The following is a 15,988-nucleotide window of genomic DNA, read 5'->3' as shown; positions in this document are numbered from 1 at the left end:
TGGTGCGCATTGTATGGGTGTGTGTTACAGTAGATTCACTAGTAGGAGTGAGAAAAACATCACGGGGTGGTGCGCATTGTATGGGTGTGTGTTACATCACATTCACTAGTAGGAGTGAGAAAAACATCACGGGGTGGTGCGCATTGTATGGGTCTGTGTTACATTACATTCACTAAGAGGAGTGAGAAAAACATCACGTGGTGGTGCGCATTGTATGGGTGTGTGTTACATTACATTCACTAGTAGGAGTGAGAAAAACATCACGGGGTGGTGCGCATTGTATGGGTGTGTGTTACATTACATTCACTAGTAGGAGTGAGAAAAACATCACGGGGTGGTGCGCATTGTATGGGTGTGTGTTACATTACATTCACTAGTAGGAGTGAGAAAAACATCACAGGGTGGTGCGCATTGTATGGGTGTGTGTTACATTACATTCACTAGTAGGAGTGAGAAAAACATCACGGGGTGGTGCGCATTGTATGGGTGTGTGTTACATTACATTCACTAGTAGGAGTGAGAAAAACATCACGGGGTGGTGCGCATTGTATGGGTGTGTGTTACATTACATTCACTAGTAGAAGTGAGAAAAACATCACGGGGTGGTGCGCATTGTATGGGTGTGTGTTACATTACATTCACTAGTAGGAGTGAGAAAAACATCACGGGGTGGTGCGCATTGTATGGGTGTGTGTTACATTAAACTCACTAGTAGGAGTGAGAAAAACATCACGGGGTGCTGCGCATTGTATGGGTGTTTGTTACATTACATTCACTAGTAGGAGTGAGAAAAACATCACGGGGTGGTGCGCATTGTATGGGTGTGTGTTACATTACATTCACCAGTAGGAGTGAGAAAAACATCACGGGGTGGTGCGCATTGTATGGGTGTGTGTTACATTACATTCACCAGTAGGAGTGAGAAAAACATCACGGGGTGGTGCGCATTGTATGGGTGTGTGTTACATTACATTCACTAGTAGGAGTGAGAAAAACATCACGGGGTGGTGCGCATTGTATGGGTGTGTGTTACATTACATTCACTAGTAGGAGTGAGAAAAACATCAGGGGGTGGTGCGCATTGTATGGGTGTGTGTTACATTACATTCACTAGTAGGAGTGAGAAAAACATCACGGGGTGGTGCGCATTGTATGGGTGTGTGTTACATTACATTCACTAGTAGGAGTGAGAAAAACATCACGGGGTGGTGCGCATTGTATGGGTGTGTGTTACATTACATTCACTACCAGGAGTGAGAAAAACATCACGGGGTGGTGCGCATTGTATGGGTGTGTGTTACATTACATTCACTACCAGGAGTGAGAAAAACATCACGGGGTGGTGCGCATTGTATGTGTGTGTGTTACAATACATTCACTACCAGGAGTGAGAAAAACATCACGGGGTGGTGCGCATTGTATGGGTGTGTGTTACATTACATTCACTACCAGGAGTGAGAAAAACATCACGGGGTGGTGCGCACTGTATGGGTGTGTGTTACATTAGATTCACTAGTAGGAGTGAGAAAAACATCACGGGGTGGTGCGCATTGTATGGGTGTGTGTTACATTACATTCACTAGTAGGAGTGAGAAAAACATCAAGTGGTGGTGCGCATTGTATGGGTGTGTGTTACATTACATTCACTAGTAGGAGTGAGAAAAACATCACGGGGTGGTGCGCATTGTATGGCTGTGTGTTACATTACATTCACTAGTAGGAGTGAGAAAAACATCACGGGGTGGTGCGCATTTTATGAGTGTGTGTTACATTAGATTCAGTAGTAGGAGTGAGAAAAACATCACGGGGTGGTGCGCATAGTATGGGTGTGTGTTACATTACATTCACTAGTAGGTGTGAGAAAAACATCACGGGGTGGTGCGCATTGTATGGGTGTGTGTTATATTACAATCACTAGTAGGAGTGAGAAAAACATCACGGGGTGGTGCGCATTGTATGGGTGTGTGTTACATTACAATCACTAGTAGGAGTGAGAAAAACATCACGGGCTGGTGCGCATTGTATGGGTGTGTGTTACATTAGATTCACTAGTAGGAGTGAGAAAAACATCACGGGGTGGTGCGCATTGTATGGGTGTGTGTTACATTAGATTCACTAGTAGGAGTGAGAAAAACATCACGGGGTGGTGCGCATTGTATGGGTGTGTGTTACATTACATTCATTAGTAGGAGTGAGAAAAACATCACGGGGTGATGCGCATTGTATGGGTGTGTGTTACATTAGATTCACTAGTAGGAGTGAGAAAAACATCACGGGGTGGTGCGCATTGTATGGGTGTGTGTTACAGTAGATTCACTAGTAGGAGTGAGAAAAACATCACGGGGTGGTGCGCATTGTATGGGTGTGTGTTACATTACATTCACTAGTAGGAGTGAGAAAAACATCACGGGGTGGTGCGCATTGTATGGGTGTGTGTTACATTACATTCACTAAGAGGAGTGAGAAAAACATCACGGGGTGGTGCGCATTGTATGGGTGTGTGTTACATTACATTCACTAGTAGGAGTGAGAAAAACATCACGGGGTGGTGCGCATTGTATGGGTGTGTGTTACATTACATTCACTAGTAGGAGTGAGAAAAACATCACGGGGTGGTGCGCATTGTATGGGTGTGTGTTACATTACATTCACTAGTAGGAGTGAGAAAAACATCACGGGGTGGTGCGCATTGTATGGGTGTGTGTTACATTACATTCACTAGTAGGAGTGAGAAAAACATCACGGGGTGGTGCGCATTGTATGGGTGTGTGTTACATTACATTCACTAGTAGGTGTGAGAAAAACATCACGGGGTGGTGCGCATTGTATGGGTGTGTGTTATATTACAATCACTAGCAGGAGTGAGAAAAACATCACGGGGTGGTGCGCATTGTATGGATGTGTGTTACATTACAATCACTAGTAGGAGTGAGAAAAACATCACGGGGTGGTGCGCATTGTATGGGTGTGTGTTACATTAGATTCACTAGTAGGAGTGAGAAAAACATCACGGGGTGGTGCGCAATGTATGGGTGTGTTACATTGGATTCACTAGTAGGAGTGAGAAAAACATCACGGGGTGGTGCGCATTGTATTGGTGTGTGTTACATTAGATTCACTAGTAGGAGTGAGAAAATCATCACGGGGTGGTGCGCATTGTATGGGTGTGTGTTTCATTAGATTCACTACTAGGAGTGAGAAAAATATCACGGGGTGGTGTGAATTGGAGGGTCTGAATTAGAATAGGCAGTGAGTGGCAATGTAGGATGGAGAAAAGCACCACGGGGTGGTCAGCATGGGGAGGTCAGGGAACATGCAGTGGCAATGTAGGATAGGTTTCTGAAAAACATCGCGGGGTGGTGCGCATTGTATGGGTGTGTGTTACATTAGATTCACTAGTAGGAGTGAGAAAAACATCACGGGGTGGTGCGCATTGTATGGGTGTGTGTTACATTAGATTCACTAGTAGGAGTGAGAAAAACATCACGGGATGGTGCGCATTGTATGGGTGTGTGTTACATTACATTCACTAGTAGGAGTGAGAAAAACATCACGGGGTGGTGCGCATTGTATGGGTGTGTGTTACATTAGATTCACTAGTAGGAGTGAGAAAAACATCACGGGGTGGTGTGCATTGTATGGGTGTGTGTTACAGTAGATTCACTAGTAGGAGTGAGAAAAACATCACGGGGTGGTGCGCATTGTATAGGTGTGTGTTACATTACATTCACTAGTAGGAGTGAGAAAAACATCACGGGGTGGTGCGCATTGTATGGGTGTGTGTTACATTACATTCACTAAGAGGAGTGAGAAAAACATCACGGGGTGGTGCGCATTGTATGGGTGTGTGTTACATTACATTCACTAGTAGGAGTGAGAAAAACATCACGGGGTGGTGCGCATTGTATGGGTGTGTGTTACCTTGCATTCACTAGTAGGAGTGAGAAAAACATCACAGGATGGTGCGCATTGTATGGGTGTGTGTTACATTAGATTCACTAGTAGGAGTGAGAAAAACATCACGGGTTGGTGCGCATTGTATGGGTGTGTGTTACATTAGATTCACTAGTAGGAGTGAGAAAAACATCACGGGGTGGTGCGCATTGTATGGGTGTGTGTTACATTACATTCACTAGTAGGAGTGAGAAAAACATCACGGGGTGGTGCGCATTGTATGGGTGTGTGTTACATTACATTCACTAGTAGGAGTGAGAAAAACATCACGGGGTGGTGCGCATTGTATGGGTGTGTGTTACATTACATTCACTAGTAGGAGTGAGAAAAACATCACGGGATGGTGCGCATTTTATGGGTGTGTGTTTCATTAGATTCACTACTAGGAGTGAGAAAAATATCACGGGGTGGTGTGAATTGGAGGGTCTGAATTAGAATAGGCAGTGAGTGGCAATGTAGGATGGAGAAAAGCACCACGGGGTGGTCAGCATGGGGAGGTCAGGGAACATGCAGTGGCAATGTAGGATAGGTTTCTGAAAAACATCGCGGGGTGGTGCGCATTGTATGGGTGTGTGTTACATTAGATTCACTAGTAGGAGTGAGAAAAACATCACGGGGTGGTGCGCATTTTATGGGTGTGTGTTACATTAGATTCACTAGTAGGAGTGAGAAAAACATCACGGGGTGGTGCGCATTGTTTGGGTGTGTGTGACATTACATTCACTAGTAGGTGTGAGAAAAACATCACGGGGTGGTGCGCATTGTATGGGTGTGTGTTATATTACAATCACTAGTAGGAGTGAGAAAAACATCACGGGGTGGTGCGCAATATATGGGTGTGTGTTACATTACATTCACTAGTAGGAGTGAGAAAAACATCACAGGGTGGTGCGCATTGTATGGGTGAGTGTTACATTACATTCACTAGTAGGAGTGAGAAAAACATCACGGGGTAGTGCGCATTGTATGGGTGTGTGTTACATTAGATTCACTAGTAGGAGTGAGAAAAACATCACGGGTTGGTGCGCATTGTATGGGTGTGTGTTACATTACATTCACTAGTAGGAGTGAGATAAACATCACGGGGTGGTGCGCATTGTATGGGTGTGTGTTACATTACATTCACTAGTAAGAGTGAGAAAAACATCACGGGGTGGTGCGCATTGTATGGGTGTGTGTTACATTACATTCACTAGTAGGAGTGAGAAAAACATCACGGGGTGGTGCGCATTGTATGGGTGTGTGTTACATTACATTCACTAGTAGGAGTGAGAAAAACATCACGGGGTGGTGCGCATTGTATGGGTGTGTGTTACATTACATTCACTACTAGGAGTGAGAAAAACATCACGGGGTGGTGCGCATTGTATGGTTGTGTGTTACATTACATTCACTAGTAGGAGTGAGAAAAACATCACGGGGTGGTGCGCATTGTATGGGTGTGTGTTACATTACATTCACTAGTAGGAGTGAGAAAAACATCACGGGGTGGTGCGCATTGTATGGGTGTGTGTTACATTACATTCACTAGTAGGAGTGAGAAAAACATCACGGGGTGGTGCGCATTGTATGGGTGTGTGTTACATTAGATTCACTAGTAGGAGTGAGAAAAACATCACGGGGTGGTGCGCATTGTATGGGTGTGTGTTACATTACATTCACTATTAGGAGTGAGAAAAACACCACGGGGTGGTGCGCATTGTATGGGTGTGTGTTACATTACATTCACTAGTAGGAGTGAGAAAAACATCACGGGGTGGTGCGCATTGTATGGGTGTGTGTTACATTACATTCACTAGTAGGAGTGAGAAAAACATCACGGGGTGGTGCGCATGGCATGGGTGTGTGTTACAATACATTCACTACCAGGAGTGAGAAAAACATCACGGGGTGGTGCGCCTTGTATGGGTGTGTGTTACATCACATTCACTACTAGGAGTGAGAAAAACATCACGTGGTGGTGCGCATTGTATGGGTGTGTGTTACATTACATTCACTAGTAGGAGTGAGAAAAACATCACGGGGTGGTGCGCATTGTATGGGTGTGTGTTACATTAGATTCACTAGTAGGAGTGAGAAAAACATCACGGGGTGGTGCGCATTGTATGGGTGTGTGTTACATTACATTCACTAGTAGGAGTGAGAAAAACATCACGGGGTGGTGCGCATTGTATGGGTGTGTGTTACATTACATTCACTACTAGGAGTGAGAAAAACATCACGGGGTGGTGCGCATTGTATGGGTGTGTGTTACATTACATTCACTAGTAGGAGTGAGAAAAACATCACGGGGTGGTGCGCATTGTATGGGTGTGTGTTACATTACATTCACTAGTAGGAGTGAGAAAAACATCACGGGGTGGTGCGCATTGTATGGGTGTGTGTTACATTACATTCACTAGTAGGAGTGAGAAAAACATCACGGGGTGGTGCGCATTGTATGGGTGTGTGTTACATTAGATTCACTAGTAGGAGTGAGAAAAACATCACGGGGTGGTGCGCATTGTATGGGTGTGTGTTACATTACATTCACTATTAGGAGTGAGAAAAACACCACGGGGTGGTGCGCATTGTATGGGTGTGTGTTACATTACATTCACTAGTAGGAGTGAGAAAAACATCACGGGGTGGTGCGCATTGTATGGGTGTGTGTTACATTACATTCACTAGTAGGAGTGAGAAAAACATCACGGGGTGGTGCGCATGGCATGGGTGTGTGTTACAATACATTCACTACCAGGAGTGAGAAAAACATCACGGGGTGGTGCGCCTTGTATGGGTGTGTGTTACATCACATTCACTACTAGGAGTGAGAAAAACATCACGTGGTGGTGCGCATTGTATGGGTGTGTGTTACATTACATTCACTAGTAGGAGTGAGAAAAACATCACGGGGTGGTGCGCATTGTATGGGTGTGTGTTACATTAGATTCACTAGTAGGAGTGAGAAAAACATCACGGGGTGGTGCGCATTGTATGGGTGTGTGTTACATTAGATTCACTAGTAGGAGTGAGAAAATCATCACGGGGTGGTGCGCATTGTATGGGTGTGTGTTAAATTACATTCACTAGTAGGAGTGAGAAAAACATCACGGGGTGGTGCGCATTGTATGGGTGTGTGTTACATTACATTCACTAGTAGGAGTGAGAAAAACATCACGGGGTGGTGCGCATTGTATGGGTGTGTGTTACATTACATTCACTAGTAGGAGTGAGAAAAATATCACGGGGTGGTGCGCATTGTATTGGTGTGTGTTACATTACATTCACTAGTAGGAGTGAGAAAAACATCACGGGGTGGTGCGCATTGTATGGGTGTGTGTTACATTACATTCACTACCAGGAGTGAGAAAAACATCACGGGGTGGTACGCATTGTATGGGTGTGTGTTACAATACATTCACTACCAGGAGTGAGAAAAACATCACGGGGTGGTGCGCATTGTATGGGTGTGTGTTACATTACATTCACTACTAGGAGTGAGAAAAACATCACGGGGTGGTGCGCATTGTATGGGTGTGTGTTACATTACATTCACTAGTAGGAGTGAGAAAAACATCACGGGGTGGTGCGCATTGTATGGGTGTGTGTTACATTACATTCACTAAGAGGAGTGAGAAAAACATCACGGGGTGGTGCGCATTGTATGGGTGTGTGTTACATTACATTCACTAGTAGGAGTGAGAAAAACATCACGGGGTGGTGCGCATTGTATGGGTGTGTGTTACCTTGCATTCACTAGTAGGAGTGAGAAAAACATCACAGGATGGTGCGCATTGTATGGGTGTGTGTTACATTAGATTCACTAGTAGGAGTGAGAAAAACATCACGGGTTGGTGCGCATTGTATGGGTGTGTGTTACATTAGATTCACTAGTAGGAGTGAGAAAAACATCACGGGGTGGTGCGCATTGTATGGGTGTGTGTTACATTACATTCACTAGTAGGAGTGAGAAAAACATCACGGGGTGGTGCGCATTGTATGGGTGTGTGTTACATTACATTCACTAGTAGGAGTGAGAAAAACATCACGGGGTGGTGCGCATTGTATGGGTGTGTGTTACATTACATTCACTAGTAGGAGTGAGAAAAACATCACGGGATGGTGCGCATTTTATGGGTGTGTGTTTCATTAGATTCACTACTAGGAGTGAGAAAAATATCACGGGGTGGTGTGAATTGGAGGGTCTGAATTAGAATAGGCAGTGAGTGGCAATGTAGGATGGAGAAAAGCACCACGGGGTGGTCAGCATGGGGAGGTCAGGGAACATGCAGTGGCAATGTAGGATAGGTTTCTGAAAAACATCGCGGGGTGGTGCGCATTGTATGGGTGTGTGTTACATTAGATTCACTAGTAGGAGTGAGAAAAACATCACGGGGTGGTGCGCATTTTATGGGTGTGTGTTACATTAGATTCACTAGTAGGAGTGAGAAAAACATCACGGGGTGGTGCGCATTGTTTGGGTGTGTGTGACATTACATTCACTAGTAGGTGTGAGAAAAACATCACGGGGTGGTGCGCATTGTATGGGTGTGTGTTATATTACAATCACTAGTAGGAGTGAGAAAAACATCACGGGGTGGTGCGCAATATATGGGTGTGTGTTACATTACATTCACTAGTAGGAGTGAGAAAAACATCACAGGGTGGTGCGCATTGTATGGGTGTGTGTTACATTACATTCACTAGTAGGAGTGAGAAAAACATCACGGGGTAGTGCGCATTGTATGGGTGTGTGTTACATTAGATTCACTAGTAGGAGTGAGAAAAACATCACGGGTTGGTGCGCATTGTATGGGTGTGTGTTACATTACATTCACTAGTAGGAGTGAGATAAACATCACGGGGTGGTGCGCATTGTATGGGTGTGTGTTACATTACATTCACTAGTAAGAGTGAGAAAAACATCACGGGGTGGTGCGCATTGTATGGGTGTGTGTTACATTACATTCACTAGTAGGAGTGAGAAAAACATCACGGGGTGGTGCGCATTGTATGGGTGTGTGTTACATTACATTCACTAGTAGGATTGAGAAAAACATCACGGGGTGGTGCGCATTGTATGGGTGTGTGTTACATTACATTCACTACTAGGAGTGAGAAAAACATCACGGGGTGGTGCGCATTGTATGGGTGTGTGTTACATTACATTCACTAGTAGGAGTGAGAAAAACATCACGGGGTGGTGCGCATTGTATGGGTGTGTGTTACATTACATTCACTAGTAGGAGTGAGAAAAACATCACGGGGTGGTGCGCATTGTATGGGTGTGTGTTACATTACATTCACTAGTAGGAGTGAGAAAAACATCACGGGGTGGTGCGCATTGTATGGGTGTGTGTTACATTAGATTCACTAGTAGGAGTGAGAAAAACATCACGGGGTGGTGCGCATTGTATGGGTGTGTGTTACATTACATTCACTATTAGGAGTGAGAAAAACACCACGGGGTGGTGCGCATTGTATGGGTGTGTGTTACATTACATTCACTAGTAGGAGTGAGAAAAACATCACGGGGTGGTGCGCATTGTATGGGTGTGTGTTACATTACATTCACTAGTAGGAGTGAGAAAAACATCACGGGGTGGTGCGCATGGCATGGGTGTGTGTTACAATACATTCACTACCAGGAGTGAGAAAAACATCACGGGGTGGTGCGCCTTGTATGGGTGTGTGTTACATCACATTCACTACTAGGAGTGAGAAAAACATCACGTGGTGGTGCGCATTGTATGGGTGTGTGTTACATTACATTCACTAGTAGGAGTGAGAAAAACATCACGGGGTGGTGCGCATTGTATGGGTGTGTGTTACATTACATTCACTAGTAGGAGTGAGAAAAACATCACGGGGTGGTGCGCATTGTATGGGTGTGTGTTACATTACATTCACTAGTAGGAGTGAGAAAAACATCACGGGGTGGTGCGCATTGTATGGGTGTGTGTTACATTACATTCACTACTAGGAGTGAGAAAAACATCACGGGGTGGTGCGCATTGTATGGGTGTGTGTTACATTACATTCACTAGTAGGAGTGAGAAAAACATCACGGGGTGGTGCGCATTGTATGGGTGTGTGTTACATTACATTCACTAGTAGGAGTGAGAAAAACATCACGGGGTGGTGCGCATTGTATGGGTGTGTGTTACATTACATTCACTAGTAGGAGTGAGAAAAACATCACGGGGTGGTGCGCATTGTATGGGTGTGTGTTACATTAGATTCACTAGTAGGAGTGAGAAAAACATCACGGGGTGGTGCGCATTGTATGGGTGTGTGTTACATTACATTCACTATTAGGAGTGAGAAAAACACCACGGGGTGGTGCGCATTGTATGGGTGTGTGTTACATTACATTCACTAGTAGGAGTGAGAAAAACATCACGGGGTGGTGCGCATTGTATGGGTGTGTGTTACATTACATTCACTAGTAGGAGTGAGAAAAACATCACGGGGTGGTGCGCATGGCATGGGTGTGTGTTACAATACATTCACTACCAGGAGTGAGAAAAACATCACGGGGTGGTGCGCCTTGTATGGGTGTGTGTTACATCACATTCACTACTAGGAGTGAGAAAAACATCACGTGGTGGTGCGCATTGTATGGGTGTGTGTTACATTACATTCACTAGTAGGAGTGAGAAAAACATCACGGGGTGGTGCGCATTGTATGGGTGTGTGTTACATTAGATTCACTAGTAGGAGTGAGAAAAACATCACGGGGTGGTGCGCATTGTATGGGTGTGTGTTACATTACATTCACTAGTAGGAGTGAGAAAAACATCACGGGGTGGTGCGCATTGTATGGGTGTGTGTTACATTACATTCACTAGTAGGAGTGAGAAAAACATCACGGGGTGGTGCGCATTGTATGGGTGTGTGTTACATTACATTCACTACTAGGAGTGAGAAAAACATCACGGGGTGGTGCGCATTGTATGGGTGTGTGTTACATTACATTCACTAGTAGGAGTGAGAAAAACATCACGGGGTGGTGCGCATTGTATGGGTGTGTGTTACATTACATTCACTAGTAGGAGTGAGAAAAACATCACGGGGTGGTGCGCATTGTATGGGTGTGTGTTACATTACATTCACTAGTAGGAGTGAGAAAAACATCACGGGGTGGTGCGCATTGTATGGGTGTGTGTTACATTAGATTCACTAGTAGGAGTGAGGAAAACATCACGGGGTGGTGCGCATTGTATGGGTGTGTGTTACATTAGATTCACTAGTAGGAGTGAGAAAATCATCACGGGGTGGTGCGCATTGTATGGGTGTGTGTTAAATTACATTCACTAGTAGGAGTGAGAAAAACATCACGGGGTGGTGCGCATTGTATGGGTGTGTGTTACATTACATTCACTAGTAGGAGTGAGAAAAACATCACGGGGTGGTGCGCATTGTATGGGTGTGTGTTACATTACATTCACTAGTAGGAGTGAGAAAAATATCACGGGGTGGTGCGCATTGTATTGGTGTGTGTTACATTACATTCACTAGTAGGAGTGAGAAAAACATCACGGGGTGGTGCGCATTGTATGGGTGTGTGTTACATTACATTCACTACCAGGAGTGAGAAAAACATCACGGGGTGGTACGCATTGTATGGGTGTGTGTTACAATACATTCACTACCAGGAGTGAGAAAAACATCACGGGGTGGTGCGCATTGTATGGGTGTGTGTTACATTACATTCACTACTAGGAGTGAGAAAAACATCACGGGGTGGTGCGCATTGTATGGGTGTGTGTTACATTACATTCACTAGTAGGAGTGAGAAAAACATCACGGGGTGGTGTGAATTGGAGGGTCTGAATTAGCATTGGCAGTGACTGGCAATGTAGCATGGAGAAAAGCACCACGGGGTGGTCAGCATGGGGAGGTCAGGGAACATGCAGTGGCAATGTAGGATAGGTTTCTGAAAAACATCGCGGGGTGGTGCGCATTGTATGGGTGTGTGTTACATTAGATTCACTAGTAGGGGTGAGAAAAACATCACGGGGTGGTGCGCATTGTATGGGTGTGTGTTACATTAGATTCACTAGTAGGAGTGAGAAAAACATCACGGGGTGGTGTGCATTGTATGGGTGTGTGTGACATTACATTCACTAGTAGGTGTGAGAAAAACATCACGGGGTGATGCGCATTGTATGGGTGTGTGTTATATTACAATCACTAGTAGGAGTGAGAAAAACATCACGGGGTGGTGCGCATTGTATGGGTGTGTGTTACATTACATTCACTAAGAGGATTGAGAAAAACATCACGGGGTGGTGCGCATTGTATGGGTGTGTGTTACATTGCATTCACTAGTAGGAGTGAGAAAAACATCACGGGATGGTGCGCATTGTATGGGTGTGTGTTACATTAGATTCACTAGTAGGAGTGAGAAAAACATCACGGGTTGGTGCGCATTGTATGGGTGTGTGTTACATTACATTCACTAGTAGGAGTGAGAAAAACATCACGGGGTGGTGCGCATTGTATGGGTGTGTGTTACATTACATTCACTAGTAGGAGTGAGAAAAACATCACGGGGTGGTGCGCATTGTATGGGTGTGTGTTTCATTAGATTCACTACTAGGAGTGAGAAAAATATCACGGGGTGGTGTGAATTTGAGGGTCTGAATTAGAATAGGCAGTGAGTGGCAATGTAGGATGGAGAAAAGCACCACGGTGTGGTCAGCATGGGGAGGTCAGGGAACATGCAGTGGCAATGTAGGATAGGTTTCTGAAAAACATCGCGGGGTGGTGCGCATTGTATGGGTGTGTGTTACATTAGATTCACTAGTAGGAGTGAGAAAAACATCACGGGGTGGTGCGCATTGTATGGGTGTGTGTTACATTGCATTCACTACTAGGAGTGAGAAAAACATCACGGGGTGGTGCGCATTGTATGGGTGTGTGTTACATTACATTCACTACTAGGAGTGAGAAAAACATCACGGGGTGGTGCGCATTGTATGGGTGTGTGTTACATTACATTCACTAGTAGGAGTGAGAAAAACATCACGGGGTGGTGCGCATTGTATGGGTGTGTGTTACATTACATTCACTAATAGGAGTGAGAAAAACATCACGGGGTGGTGCGCATTGTATGGGTGTGTGTTACATTAGATTCACTAGTAGGAGTGTGAAAAACATCACGGGGTGATGCGCATTGTATGGGTGTGTGTTACATTACATTCACTAGTAGGAGTGAGAAAAACATCACGGGGTGGTGCGCATTGTATGGGTGTGTGTTACATTACATTCACTATTAGGAGTGAGAAAAACATCACGGGGTGGTGCGCATTGTATGGGTGTGTGTTACATTACATTCACTAGTAGGAGTGAGAAAAACATCACGGGGTGGTGGGCATTGTATGGGTGTGTGTTACATTACATTCACTAGTAGGAGTGAGAAAAACATCACGAGGTGGTGCGCATTGCATGGGTGTGTGTTACAATACATTCACTACCAGGAGTGAGAAAAACATCACGGGGTGGTGCGCCTTGTATGGGTGTGTGTTACATTACATTCACTACTAGGAGTGAGAAAAACATCACGGGGTGGTGCGCATTGTATGGGTGTGTGTTACATTACATTCACTAGTAGGAGTGAGAAAAACATCACGGGGTGGTGCGCATTGTATGGGTGTGTGTTACATTAGATTCACTAGTAGGGGTGAGAAAAATATCACGGGGTGGGGCGCATTGTATGGGTGTGTGTTAGAATACATTCACTACCAGGAGTGAGAAAAACATCACGGGGTGGTGCGCCTTGTATGGGTGTGTGTTACATTACATTCACTACTAGGAGTGAGAAAAACATCACGGGGTGGTGCGCATAGTATGGGTGTGTGTTACATTACATTCACTAGTAGGAGTGAGAAAAACATCACGGGGTGGTGCGCATTGTATGGGTGTGTGTTACATTAGATTCACTAGTAGGAGTGAGAAAAACATCACGGGGTGGTGCGCATTGTATGGGTGTGTGTTACATTAGATTCACTACCAGGAGTGAGAAAAACATCACGGGGTGGTGCGCATTGTATGGGTGTGTGTTACATTAGATTCACTAGTAGGAGTGAGAAAATCATCACGGGGTGGTGCGCATTGTATGGGTGTGTGTTAAATTACATTCACTAGTAGGAGTGAGAAAAACATCACGGGGTGGTGCGCATTGTATGGGTGTGTGTTACATTACATTCACTAGTAGGAGTGAGAAAAACATCACGGGTTGGTACGCATTGTATGGGTGTGTGTTACATTATATACACTAGTAGGAGTGAGAAAAATATCACGGGTTGGTGCGCATTGTATTGGTGTGTGTTACATTACATTCACTAGTAGGAGTGAGAAAAACATCACGGGGTGGTGCGCATTGTATGGGTGTGTGTTACATTACATTCACTAGTAGGAGTGAGAAAAACATCACGGGGTGGTGCGCATTATATGGGTGTGTGTTACAATACATTCACTACCAGGAGTGAGAAAAACATCACGGGGTGGTGCGCATTGTATGGGTGTGTGTTACATTACATTCACTACTAGGAGTGAGAAAAACATCACGGGGTGGTGCGCATTGTATGGGTGTGTGTTACATTACATTCACTAGTAGGAGTGAGAAAAACATCACGGGGTGGTGTGAATTGGAGCGTCTGAATTAGAATAGGCAGTGACTGGCAATGTAGGATGGAGAAAAGCACCACGGGGTGGTCAGCATGGAGAGGTCAGGGAACATGCAGTGGCAATGTAGGATAGGTTTCTGAAAAACATCGCGGGGTGGTGCGCCTTGTATGGGTGTGTGTTACATTAGATTCACTAGTAGGAGTGAGAAAAACATCACAGGGTGGTGCGCATTGTATGGGTGTGTGTTACATTACATTCACTAGTAGGAGTGAGAAAAACATCACGGCGTGGTGCGCATTGTATGGGTGTGTGTTACATTACATTCACTAGTAGGAGTGAGAAAAACATCACGGGGTGGTGCGCATTGTATGGGTGTGTGTTACATTACATTCACTAGTAGGAGTGAGAAAAACATCACGCGGTGGTGCGCATTGTATGGGTGTGTGTTACATTAGATTCACTAGTAGGAGTGAGAAAAACATCACGGGGTGGTGCGCATTGTATGGGTGTGTGTTACATTACATTCACTAGTAGGAGTGAGAAATACATCACGGGGTGGTGCGCATTGTATGGGTGTGTGTTACATTACATTCACTAGTAGGAGTGAGAAATACATCACGGGGTGGTGCGCATTGTATGGGTGTGTGTTACATTACATTCACTAGTAGGAGTGAGAAAAACATCACGGGGTGGTGCGCATTGTATGGGTGTGTGTTACATTACATTCACTAGTAGGAGTGAGCAAAACATCACGGGGTGGTGCGAATTGTATGGGTGTGTGTTACATTAGATTCACTAGTAGGAGTGAGAAAAACATCACGGGGTGGTGCGCATTGTATGGGTGTGTGTTACATTAGATTCACTACTAGGAGTGAGAAAAACATCACGGGGTGGTGCGCATTGTATGGGTGTGTGTTACATTAGATTCACTACTAGGAGTGAGAAAAACATCACGGGGAGGTGCGCATTGCATGGGTGTGTGTTACATTACATTCACTAGTAGGAGTGAGAAAAACATCATGGGGAGGTGCGCATTGCATGGGTGTGTGTTACATTACATTCACTAGTAGGAGTGAGAAAAACATCACGGGGTGGTGCGCATTGTATGGGTGTGTGTTACATTGGATTCACTAGTAGGAGTGAGAAAAACATCACGGGGTGGTGCGCATTGTATGGGTTTGTGTTACATTAGATTCACTAGTAGGAGTGATAAAAACATCACGGGGTGGTGCGCATTGTATGGGTGTGTGTTACATTAGATTCACTAGAAGGAGTGAGAAAAACATCACGGGGTGGTGCGCATTGTATGGGTGTGTGTTACATTAGATCCACTAGTAGGAGTGAGAAAAACATCACGGGGTGGTGCGCATTTTATGGGTGTGTGTTACATTAGATTCACTACTAGGAGTGAGAAAAA

The sequence above is a fragment of the Cavia porcellus genome, unplaced genomic scaffold, assembly GCF_034190915.1.
Source record: "Cavia porcellus strain 051 isolate PalLab524CR breed Dunkin Hartley unplaced genomic scaffold, mCavPor4.1 scaffold_1, whole genome shotgun sequence".
Classification (NCBI taxonomy): Eukaryota; Metazoa; Chordata; class Mammalia; order Rodentia; family Caviidae; genus Cavia; species Cavia porcellus.
This window is presented reverse-complemented; position numbering follows the sequence as displayed.